A 12,893-nucleotide genomic window follows, 5' to 3' on the forward strand; every position below is an offset into this window, starting at 1 on the left:
ACTCATAATTCCATGAATATAATACAGAGTTCGGTTACACAATCTCTACCAGATTCCCGAGTTCTACATATGTAACGTGGTGGTGTTACATATGTAACGTGGTGGTGTTACACTTTACTTTAGTAATTCATAAAAATAAAACTAGAAAAGCATAAATAATAAATCCGTGTCGACATTATTCCTTTTTAACAAACGTTTTTATTACCGTTACTTTCCCGTTTCGACACCACTTAAAATGTCTCTCGTTCCTCCGACCGCATGCCGGCTACAGCCGGCCCATTCTCGTCCCCGACTTTATACGTTTCTTTTCTTTCGACGTCGATCTTCTCTTCTCCAACTACGTTGTGCATTTTTTTTTCTCATTTTTTTTCCATTTTCTTCTCGCGTACACTTTCTAATTTGCATATGCGCATTTTTCGGCTACTGCTGCTGCTAATCTCTTCGCAAGCAAGTCATCTTTTGCTGCTGCTGATATTTTTCCACGCGCTCATATGTACTATGTTATACAAAAAAAAAATTTATTAATTTCGAAACGATACACTTCAAAGAAGGTCGGTAATTATACCAAGCGTAAGATTTTAAATATAACACGCGCAAGTTCCATGATTGTTATTTACTTATAATTTTCCGCTTTTCTTATCTATATCAACAGACGAGGAATTCGTTTGAAGTCGGGCAAACAAAGAAAAACAAATAACAATTTAAGAACCTTAAAAAAATAATAAGATAAGCGATTATTGTGAGTCGCTCGACTTTCAAAAGATAAACGGAAATCAATTGAAATTAAAACTCCATTTCTACCAAGAGTCACATCTCAGGAGATTCGGAGAGATTCTTCCGCGATAAACCAAAATGTTGAGTCTGGCTCTGAAGATGATCTTTCCAAGACAACAAGAACGGTCTTATTTCAAGTCCACTAAACCTGCGCGTTTATTGATTTGTTTCAAACTTTATTAAATGTGAACAAACTGTTTCAAATTTAATTTTAAAACAAAATGTCGCATTTTAAAGTATGTAAAATAACATTTCAGTCAGACACAGATGTTAGAAACATTTTCAGGTTTAAAGTCACATACCAAAAATTAAAGTAAAATATTCAAGGTTAATGTCAAATATTCAGACTTAATGTGACATATCTAGTGTTAATGTCATACATCCAGAGTTAATGTCAAATATTCAGACTTAATGTCACATATCTAGTGTTAATGTCATATATCCAGAGTTAATGTCAAATATTGCCATTTCGAGTCACATATCCAGGAACAGTGTCACATATCTAGTGCTAACGTCACATATGTAGGGTTAATGTCAAATATTCAGACTTAATGTTTCTTATCTGAAAGTACTTCCTTTAAACTCCTCGGCCTAACGTTTACAGGGAATATGAACTGGAATAGATACATTGTGAGAATTGTCAAGGCTGCTGCAAAGAAGGTGGGCTCTCTCTACCATACTAGAAACTACTTATACCTCAAAGTATCCCCTACCTCTATAAGGCCACCATTCGCCCATGTATGGAGTACTGTTGCCACATTTGGGCTGGTGCATCTGCTGCTTGTCTCTCACTCCTGGACAGTTTTCAAAAGAAAGTCGCACATCTGACAGGTCCTGAACTGTCGTCTAGTCTTCAGCCTCTGTCCCATCGACAAAATGTTGCATCCCTCTGCCTGTTCTGCAAGTACTTTAATGGTGAATGCTCTGACAAACTGTAAGCACTTGTAACTCCTCGACGTTACTACCCCGACAAACCCGACAAGCAACTAAATCCCACCCCTTTACAGTAGATATCCCTAGGCGTAAGAAAGCCTTTTACTCCAATGGTGTCTTCCACAGAACTGCAAGATTTTGGAACTCCCTTCCGGGATTCTGCTTTCCCAACTGTACTGATATGCAGAAGTTCAAGTGTAATGTGAACAAACATCTTGCTACTCATCTCCCTTCATAATGCCCCTGCAACTTATGTCCCTGATAGTAGCCCCCTACTTCAAAGTGGCACTGTGCCTTGTTGTGGGTGAAAATTGATTAAAAAATGTCACATATCCAAGAATAGTGTCACATATATTGTGTTAACATCATACATTGGAGTTAATGTCAAATATTCACACTTAATGTCATATATCTAGATTTAATGTCTCATATCCAGGAATAGTGTCACATAACTACTGTTAACATCACATATTCAGAGTTAATAACACATATCTAGATGCGGGACATAGTGCATATGAGTGCGTGGGAAAGTATCAGCAGCACCAAAAAATGGCTGGTTTGCGAAGAGATTAACAGCAGCAGCAGTCGAAAAGGTACATATGCAAATTAAGACGTGTCCGCAAAAAGAGAAAGGAAAAAAGGAAAGGAAAAATCAGTACGTGCGCATCGAAGAAAATGGACGTGTAAAGTCGAGGATGAGAATGAGCCGACTGTGGCCGACATGTGGTCGGAAGAAAGAGAAACGCAATCAGGCTAAATGGACATGTGGTAGCAAGAAACTTTTTAAGTTGTGCCAGAATTAACAGCAATAAATGCTTGTGTTTAAAAAGAAAAAATGCCGACCCGAATTTTTCTCTTCTTTCCTCTTGTTTGTATGTAACGACAACGTTACATATGCAATGTAACGTATCCAGTGTTAACATCTCATGCCTAAGTTTAATGACATATATTCAGGTCTAGTGTCACATATTCAGAGTTAATGCCACATATGCATGGTTACTGTAACATATCCAGTGTTAATATCATAAATTTAAGATCATTTACTAGGGTCAATGTCACACATAGATTATTAGTCCCACATATCCACAGTTAATTATTAATAATAATATGACACATGCGGTACTAGTTTAACATATCCATCGTTAATGTCATATATTATAGGTGAATTCAATATATTCACTCACATATCCAAGGATCATGACTTCAGCGTTAATATGGTCCTGGGTATGACCTTAAACTTTAATTGTCATTGCTCCCCGATCTACTCTGACTCAGAATGGTAGTACCTGTTAGGTTCCAACTATGGGTTACATAGAAACCGACTTAAAAAGAACAACAAATATACTCTATTAAAAAATTGTTCTTCAAAATCACTGGATTGGACATTAAATAATCCAAAAGGGTTGATACGCCGTAAAACAAACAAACAAATAAGCGTTAATATCACATATCCAGGTTTAATGTCACATATTGAGGTTTGGTGCCAGAATGGTTGTATTATTTCAGTTTATTTAATAGAAAAGTTCGATGAGAAATGTCGTAGTTTAATCTATATATTTATAAAAGTGAGAATGTATGTTTGTCTGTGTGTGAGGACACTTAACAAACTATATACCTAACGAATCTTTGATCTACAGACTTGAAATTTGGTATATAGGGTATTTAGACATGTGGAAAACCTTATAATCCATATTCATCAGAAAAAACTGTCAAACTTGAAAATTGTACACAAATCTAAGCCAATAGTAGAATCCTGGCAAAATGACCGCCAGACCGTAGTCGAATACGGCCGTAAATGGATGGTAACAGTTGTAGATAGGAAGACTAAGCTGCTATGCTTTAACAATTACAAGACGACTCTCCAACCACCGATATCAATGATAAATAACACCCTACCTGAGAATTACTCCTTGAAATTTCTCGGTTTTGCATTCACGGGCGATATGAACTGGAACAAATACATTAAGGACATTGCAAAGGCTGCTGCAAAGAAAGTAGGTTCCTCTATCGTGCTAGAAGACTACTCACACCTGAGAGTATCCTGTATCTCTACAAGGCCATCATTTGCCCATGTACCAACCACTAGTCTCTTCCTCTTGGATAGCGTCCAAAAAAAGAAGTCTTCAATCTGATTATGTCAACTAAGTTCCAACCCCTGTCCCATCGCCGCAATGTTTCATCTCTGTGCCTATTTTACATTTTAATGAAATGTGTTCTGATGAACTCGTTGCACTTGTGTCCCCCTTGTATCCCCGACAAATCCGCTCAGCTAAATTCCAAAAAGCTTTCTACTCTAATAGTTTCTTCCCTCAAACAGCTAGACGTTAGAATTCCCTTCCATCTACCTGCTTCACTGACCGTATTAATATTCAGAAATTTAAATGTAACGTAAACCACGATCTTGTTAATATTTCTCATACATGATCCTAAATAGTAGGTCCTTACATTCAACTAGCAATATGTCTTGTTTGGGGTGAATTGGAGTAAAAAAAAATTACTGATGACACCAACGCTATATAATAGATATGATGGAAAAATAAATGCACACATATCCAAGGCAGAAACACAGACACCAACATTCACTCTATTGTGAAATGATGCCGCTAGTAGATGTTAACATTTAATGATAATAACTAGGGCTATAACAACAGAATATTATCATTATTCTTTTGACCCTTGGCTATATGTCCGACACAGTTAATCAACCGAGAACCACATCACTCTATATAAAAGCATATAAGATATCAACGGATACACACTCGAGAGTCAAAAAATTGAAAAGAATATGCTATTGTCCTAGCCCTTGTAGTAACACATTGTTTTCATCTTTTTAATCTGCTTAGTCACCGATTGCCATGGAAAATAACATCCCATCTAAGAGCACTACCTTCAAACTTAACTTTTAATAGGCTAGATATTATTCACACTAGAGAGCATTCGATATCTTTACAAAACCACAGTTTTACCATGCATGCAGTGTTGTTATCAGATTTCAGCTGCTGCATCTACCCGTACTCTCTCACTCTTAAAACAGAGTACAAAAAGAGTCTAAAATCTAATTGGTTCCGCACTATCGGTCAGCACCCAACCTCTGTCCCATCATCGTAATACTGAATTCCTGTAATTGTTTTACATGTACTTTAATAGAATGTACTCTGATGACCTTAGCATTCGTACTCTCTCGTTGTACATACTTCCCACCAACACGACACACAGCCAAATCTCACTCTCTCCACTGTCGAGATCCATAAATGCCTTCGACTGTAATAGTTACCTTCCTCGGACTGTTAGACTTTGAAAATCCATTCTCTGTTTTCTGCTTTTCTGCCTGTACTAACCTGCAGAATATAGATATAATGTGAATTGATATTCTGCTGCTCAACTTCCTATAACCCGCTTTTTACACACGCTTCTAAATAGTAGCCTCTGACATACCAGTAATAAAAAGTAAGGAAAAGTGTACGTAAATAACTGCTAGTAAAAATCAAATATCGATGTATTACACGCACCGCTGATTAAAGGTGACTTGGAGCACCTGGCTGACTTACGGCTTATTTTTTTAAATATAAGCTAGAAGTAATCTTAACATAAAACAGGTAAATAAATTCCTATAAAATAACCGTTTTGAACCAGTTTTATGTCCCCTAACGAAGATTCACAATCAAAATACATTGCATAAAAGCACTTCGGCTTAACGTTCAACGTTCACAGGGAACATCAGTTGGAACAGATACATTGCCAAGACCGCGACAAAGAAGCTAAGCTCTCACTACTGTTGTTACATGATAAGGGCTGTCCCCTGTTCATGTAAGTATAAAAATAGAGAGATTAGTTAAAATGAAAATAAGAGAAAGCAGAAATCGAACCCTGGACATAAGTTTTAAAGAACAATAGGTTTAAATGGAATGTCCAGTAAATTGTTAATTCGGATGAAATAAATAATAAATAAACTATTCAATTGTTAAAAGAATGTGGATAATAAAATATTGGTTAAATAAATTAGATATGTAGGTTGAATTCCTTTGTGGAAACAACACAAGAAAAAATAGGTTATTGGGAAATCAATGTCGGAAACGTGCAAAGTCGCGCATGTTGAAACACGTGAATTTTGCTCACGTGGCCGGGACGCATGGATTTCTCAATATAGGAAGTGAGAGTTAGTTGGTCGGTGAGACGGTCAGTAAGAAAACTCAGAGACAGGCGGACGTCTGAAGCGAGACGTCACTTCAGAAACTAAAATGTGAAACCTTGAATTCTTAATGAGGAAAGCACGACCGGTCGTAAAGAAATAAATTCATCATGTGTTTTGTGATAAAGCTCATCTTTGTGTTTGTGATTTCTACAAAAAGGTAAATTGCATTGTTATTATATGTCTGTGTTATAAAATGTCATTACATACACATCTCTCTCTCTAAGATACAACATCATATGTAATAAGACAAGAACTCTCACTAAGACTCATATCTTTACTAATAAGAACTCACGTAACATACGCGCACAAGTGGTATCGTCTAATACTACTAATAATAACTATATAACACTGTGCTACAATATTACTTACGCCTTGAAGTATCCTGTACCTCTACAAGGCCACCATTCGCCCATGTATGGAGTATTGTTGTCACATTTGGGCTGGTGCATCTGCTACTAGTCTCTTCTTCTTAGCCAGGGTTCAAAAGAGAGTCGCCAACATAATAGGTCCTACATTGTGAGCCAGGCGTTAATTTCTGTATCATCGACGAAATTTTACACCCCTCTTCCTGTTTTACAAGTATTTTAATGATAGATGCTCCAACGAAATACAAGCCCTTGTATCTCCTCTACGTAAATACCCCCGACAAACCCGACAAGCAGCAAAATCACACCCCCACACAGTAGTGATCCGAAGATGCCAGAAAAACGTTCTACTCTAATAGCTTCTTACTCGGACTGCTAGACTTTGGAATTCCCTTCCGGATTCCTGCTTCCCTTACTGTACTTAATAGAAAAGGTTCAAGTGCAATGTAAACAGACATATGACTGCTCAACTACCTACATAGTATCCCTGTAAATTATGTTCCCCCTACATCAAAATTGCGCTGTGCCTTGTTTGGAGTGAAAATGTAATTAAAAATGTAATACTGCTAAATCTCATTTCTCGAATCTTTTTATCAATTTTGATGTTAATTAATTAGATGAGTTTTGATTCGATAAAATTAGATAAATAAAAATGAATGGGTCTACGGTGATTTAATTAGTAGAAATATATTAATAAAACTTATATTAATAGTCTTAAAATAGTATTTTATTAATGGTTCCGTTGGCTGTCTCATTAATTGAATATTACTATAAGACAATGAATGTGATTATCGACAAGTTATTTAATTAAACTGACGCAGATACAAAAGGTGTACGAATGTAAGCACCGACCATATTTTACAAACTTCTAGTCTTTCGTACACAACAGAAGACCTTTATTAGATATCTTACAATTACAGTATGGAATGAAAAAATAGTCACCCTAAAAAAGACGACATGATTCCATTTCCGTTTGATGGACACCGGGTGCAGACAATCTACTAGTTGGCCACTTGTGTACAAATCACAAGAGCGATAGGAGCCTTCTATCATGTCTGAAAGTGACACGATGTTCAACAAGCGAGATCGGAGATGCGCCGCTGTACAACTCATGTTCTCTACCGATCTAAGTTATGTCAACAGGATCACGCCCAACACCCTTATAATGCAAATCCGGACAGGTCAACGCTTAAGGGCACAGCGCAACGCAGTTTCCAGCAAAGTTTATGGTCTTTGGTGTTGTTTCAAGTGAGAGTCACATGAAGCCACCTTACATCTTCGAAGTCGGATTGAAAGTATACTTAGATGTGCTGAAATATGTAGTGATCCACTAATGTAAGCAAATAGCCGCTGGCAGACTCTGTTTGTGGCAGCAGGACTCGGTGCTGGCTCACAAGTCTAAAGAGACCCAAACTTGGCTTCAGAAGTTCAGAAGTGCTACGAGTTTGCTCACTTCTTGCACTAACCCTACCTTCTCTGCTGAACTGCACGCGCTGGACGACTTCGTTTGGTCATACGTTGAGAATATTACCAACATGACTCCCCACAACACCAAAGCCAGTATTATCGTCGCCATCCTCTGAGCTCCCGTCGGCGCTTGAGGAAAAGGAATGCTCCCAGTTTTGGATCGGTATCGAGGCGGTGATCGAGGCTGAATGCGGCTACATTGAATATATGTCAGCTTACTATATTATCAAATTACTTGAATTGATTTTTTCAATAAAATTTTGAAAGTAAAGCTATAGTGTTTTTTTTTAATCAGTGCAACACATTCATCATTCCACCTTGTATATACACCTTCCGTTGTTTATTCTCATTTTCCTTCTTCCCCTTCTCGTATCCTTATCTCTTTCCTCTTAGTTATATTCTTTATAATTTGCTTATTTTTCATTATTTTTTTTGCTTTTTTTTATTTTTCAAAGGTCGTTAATTCATACTTTATATTTTATATTTCATTTTAATATTTTCTTAATGTCTTCTTCATTCATTCCAATCTAAATGTTATTATCAGCGGTTGTCTTTATTTTGTATAGTTCTGGCACATTTTATCTTCTGATGAGACGCATAATGCTTCGAAATGATATGGGCTTAATGGGGGTTTGTCTCTTCTTCTTTCACTCTTTTACTTTTCCCTATTGTCATGATGTTATAATAAAGTTATTTGTAACTTTTATTATTCATGGTTTACTTAATATATTTAATTGCTCCTCTTCACAATATTGATCTTTTTGCATCTTGCTAAGTTTTTGATAAAGATATAATCTTTAATAACCTAATTGCACACGCACACACACACACACACACACACACACACACACACACACATATATATATATATATATATATATATATATGACCCAATTAACCTGAGAGAGCAATTTGCCCTCATTGGGGAGCTTTAGATCCCCCCAGAAGCCCGAGGAAGGCCGAATAACTATGCTAGATAGCTAATCGTTCTCGGGTGATGACAGATAACTCGATGATTTAAAATAGAGAATATAAATATATATATTTTATTCCATTTCAAAATAGATATTGTTTGAAACCAGAGAAATATGTTTTGCATTTAAAATTGATGACTCGCAACTTGGAGCATAATATTGTCTGGCCTTGGTGAACTCAAAGTCAGATTTCAATGCTGACATGACGACTTTAGAGGTCATGGGAATTAATATGTCTGTAGATCTCAGATCCCAGATTCGGGAATTGCACACACCAAAAAATATGGGGTTTTCCGATTTCGTGGCGAAATCTGATTGGCTAGGGAATCTTCCACCCCATCCACATACCTAACTATATATACTATTGTCGCGCGAAAATTAGTCAGAGTTTTTCGAGTAGAAGTAGAAGAGTTGTGCGTGACTTGAGGTAACCCGCCGTCCCCTGGAGACGTGACTCTTCTTCCTCCTCCTCCGCCCGTCTGACGCTGTCTGTGAAGAGATTTGAAACTTTGACAAACTTACTAAGAACTGAATGATATTTGTAAAATTATTTGTACATAAGTTTGTGAAATTAATTCTGTAGAATAGAATTTATACGAGTCTGTTTTTCTTTCTGTCTGCGGCTTCGATATTCCCTTTCAGCATACAGGATTCAATGTAAAAACCCTCAGAGAAGGACCAGACAATCCGAGCCGAGAATTCCAGATAAACAGGGGTCCTCGCCGAGCTTCATTAATGTGGGGTTACAATACATATATGCAATTAAGTTATCAAAGACGACATTAAAGCGGATTAAAGTTCATCCAGCCCTTAGATTTACAGCAGACAAAGAAACAAATTCTACTCCTCCGTTTTTAGATATTTTTGTTTCCAAGACATCTTCCTGTTTTCTTACTTCCGTTTATCGTAAACCAACATTTAATGGTCTCTATACGTGTTGGGACTCATTTTGTCCTAGAAACCAAAAAAAATTGATTTAAGACTTTAACACATAACGCCTTGATGATTTGTTCCGACGCTAATCTCGATGACGAGCTTAAATTCATTACTATAACCCTTTGTAACAATAGCTAAGGATTTGTTGAAACGACTATTAATGAGAATGTTTCCAATTTTTACAAATCTAAAGGAATTGTAGCCAATAGATGTCCTTCGTCTACCTTGGCTAGTAAATATCAGCGACCGATTTGCTAAGCAAATCTATTTTTCTGTACAATAGTGTTATTTTGTACGCGTGGTTTTTTCAACCAGACCTATATTGTTGTCTACATGCCAAGGTATTCCCCCTCCACATTATAGTTCTATTATTTATTTATTCAATGTAGTTTCAGCGCGCACTATCTTAGACGGAATCGTAAAGATTGGATTTTCGCTTAAAACAATACGTATCATCAAAGATTCGTTATGCACATTTTTCATTTTCGGATGTTCTGAGTAATACATATGGTTCTTCGATTTGCGAGCATCTTATAAATAGCACAACTTTCAGTGCGGACATGTTTACGATCTCGAGTATGTGGCACTCACCCTTTCATCTAAAAATTCTAGAAACTATTTTCATTAAGTCCTTGAGACTTTCTCTTTGCAAGCAAAAAGGAAATCTTTTGGGACTTAATTTTATTTCTATGTCATTTTCTTTCCTTTTCGTTTTTTTCCCTTTTCTCCTCTGCCATATCCATGACTATTTTTAAAATCGTAATTTTCCTATTAAGCTCTGTTGAGCGAGGAACGAAACCTGGTAAGCTAACCTTATACAGGGTGGTCGCTAGAAAAGCGGGAAATTTGTCAAACAACGATTTATTTAAAATAAAATGTTTTACAAAGTTTTTTAAGACAAATTTCATATCATATATACTCAAAATGTCGTCCGTGCACTTCACTGCAGCGTCCTAACTGAGAAATTGGCGTTTGGTAAAAAATAGCATTTATTTCATGATATAAGCTGACCTTCAAATTTCCCGTTTTTCTAGCGACCGCCCTGCATTTTGATTTTTCAGTTTTTTTAATAATCATATTAATTAGTCTTTATTTAGCCATAATTAAATTTTGCACTCCAAAATTTTCATTCATATATATATATATATATATATATATATATATATATATATATATATATATATATATATATATATATATATATATACCCGTTCACATACACTTTTTTATGATAAAGCTAGAACTCAGAATTAGATGGAATCGAGCAATTGCATCGACAACGGACAACGCCAGATCCAAAGTGGGTTTCAATGTACTGCATCTCATCAGATCGACGACCTAACCATATGGGCCACGGCCCAATGTATTGAGTATGCGTCGATTTTAATTTGTATATTTTTATCTAGTTCTACATTCTACTATGTGACAAGTAACGCGTCTTATACAACTAGGATAGTGATTACTGGTATGAAGGCGTACTTATATATATATATATATATATATATATATATATATATATATAAAGAGAGAGATTTAACATAGCGCGGACGCGCGTATGCAAATGCGTGCGAAATGATAAAAAAAAAGAAAAAAAAGACTATAAGAAAGAAGAAAAGATAAATCAGGTTAGAGACGTGAATGACGGTCGAGATTGCGTTAGATGCGTTGGTGGTTCGAGTGAATGTTCGAAAGACGTCACAACAGTAACGAGAAAAGGGGGGGGAACAAATGACTCCGTACAACAACAAAGAAAAAGCGAGTTTAAGTTCTTTTCTCTCTTGTGTCTGCTTTGCGACTGAGACTACAACGTTTTGCTTCCCAAACGAAGTTACAGATACAAATTGTTCTACGCAGACATATATACAGTATAATCTAACTGAACATCGTATACACCTCAACAATCCACTAATGTATATTCTTTTGCGCATACACTAGTTTAGTCTTAAAACTTTAACGGATACTATCGAAGTTGATTTCGTTGATACACACATACATATACACGCATATATATATGCGCGTGTGTGTGTGTTTATCTCGTGTTGATAATTAAAAAAAGCTTTTACTTAAAAGTATATTAATCTCCTTACACTCGGGTGTCCACGCTAAAAACCTTGTATATTTAACTAAAATCGGACTTAATTTCCATTCCTTATGTAATCATGAATTCAACATTATTCACAATCTGAATATAAAACTCGGGGAGATATGTAAAAATAATTTAATAAAAATATATCTAATATCTCAAGCGTTAGTGATTTGCACTGTTTTGAATATTATTACGGTTTCGAATGATTGCGGACCTAATGGGTAAGCGGCTATGTCCAACGTGACTACAAACTTATGCAATGGTTAGAGTGAAAGTTATAATATAAACCGGTACATTAATGCATCATTTTGCTACGGTCAAACCAACGATGTATTATTTAAATATTTTCGGAATTAATTTCATTTCTTTATTTATTATATACAGAATTTCGCATCAATATTTATTGGTACTTAATACACAAACACACACATACACACACCTCTCTCTCACTTTATATATATATATAATATATATATATATATATATATATATATATATATATATATATATATATATATATATATATACAAGTTAGAGGAGCATTTCATCCAAGGCATGAAAATGGTTAAACAAAATGTTTTTACTATAGGCTTTAAAAATAAAGATACAAGATTCAATTTAAAATTTATTTATCTTCAAAGTGCACTTTTATAAATTTTACGAAGTAAGGTATAAAAATTTAATTTAAATTGAATCAAAAAATTGGATTTACTATATGTAATGTACATTCTGTTGCACTTAAAATTATCATTGATGTTGTATATCCATATCATTAATTGCGAGATGAAAGATAATGTTTTTAAATTGCAACAAAACGTACGTTACATAAAATACATCCAAGGTAATTTTTTGATTCAATTAAACTTTTATACCTTACTTTGTAAAATTTATAAAAGTGTACTTTGAAGATAAATAAATTTCAAATTGAATCTTGTACCTTTATTTTTAAGGCCTATAGTAAAAACATTTTATTTTACAATTTTCATGTCTTGGATGAAATGGGGTTCTAACTTGTATCTTATCTTTTTAAGATTACATTTTAAAACTCTCCTTCTCTCTATTTCAGTTTGTATTTCTCCTCACACCACAACTCATTTTTGCAACCCCCTCTTTGTATTATTACAGGTCTGAATATTCTCTCTGTTTCAGTTTTTATTTCTCCTCAC

The sequence above is a fragment of the Euprymna scolopes genome, chromosome 35, assembly GCF_053919585.1.
Source record: "Euprymna scolopes isolate OS-2025 chromosome 35, ASM5391958v1, whole genome shotgun sequence".
In the NCBI taxonomy this organism is placed as follows: domain Eukaryota; kingdom Metazoa; phylum Mollusca; class Cephalopoda; order Sepiida; family Sepiolidae; genus Euprymna; species Euprymna scolopes.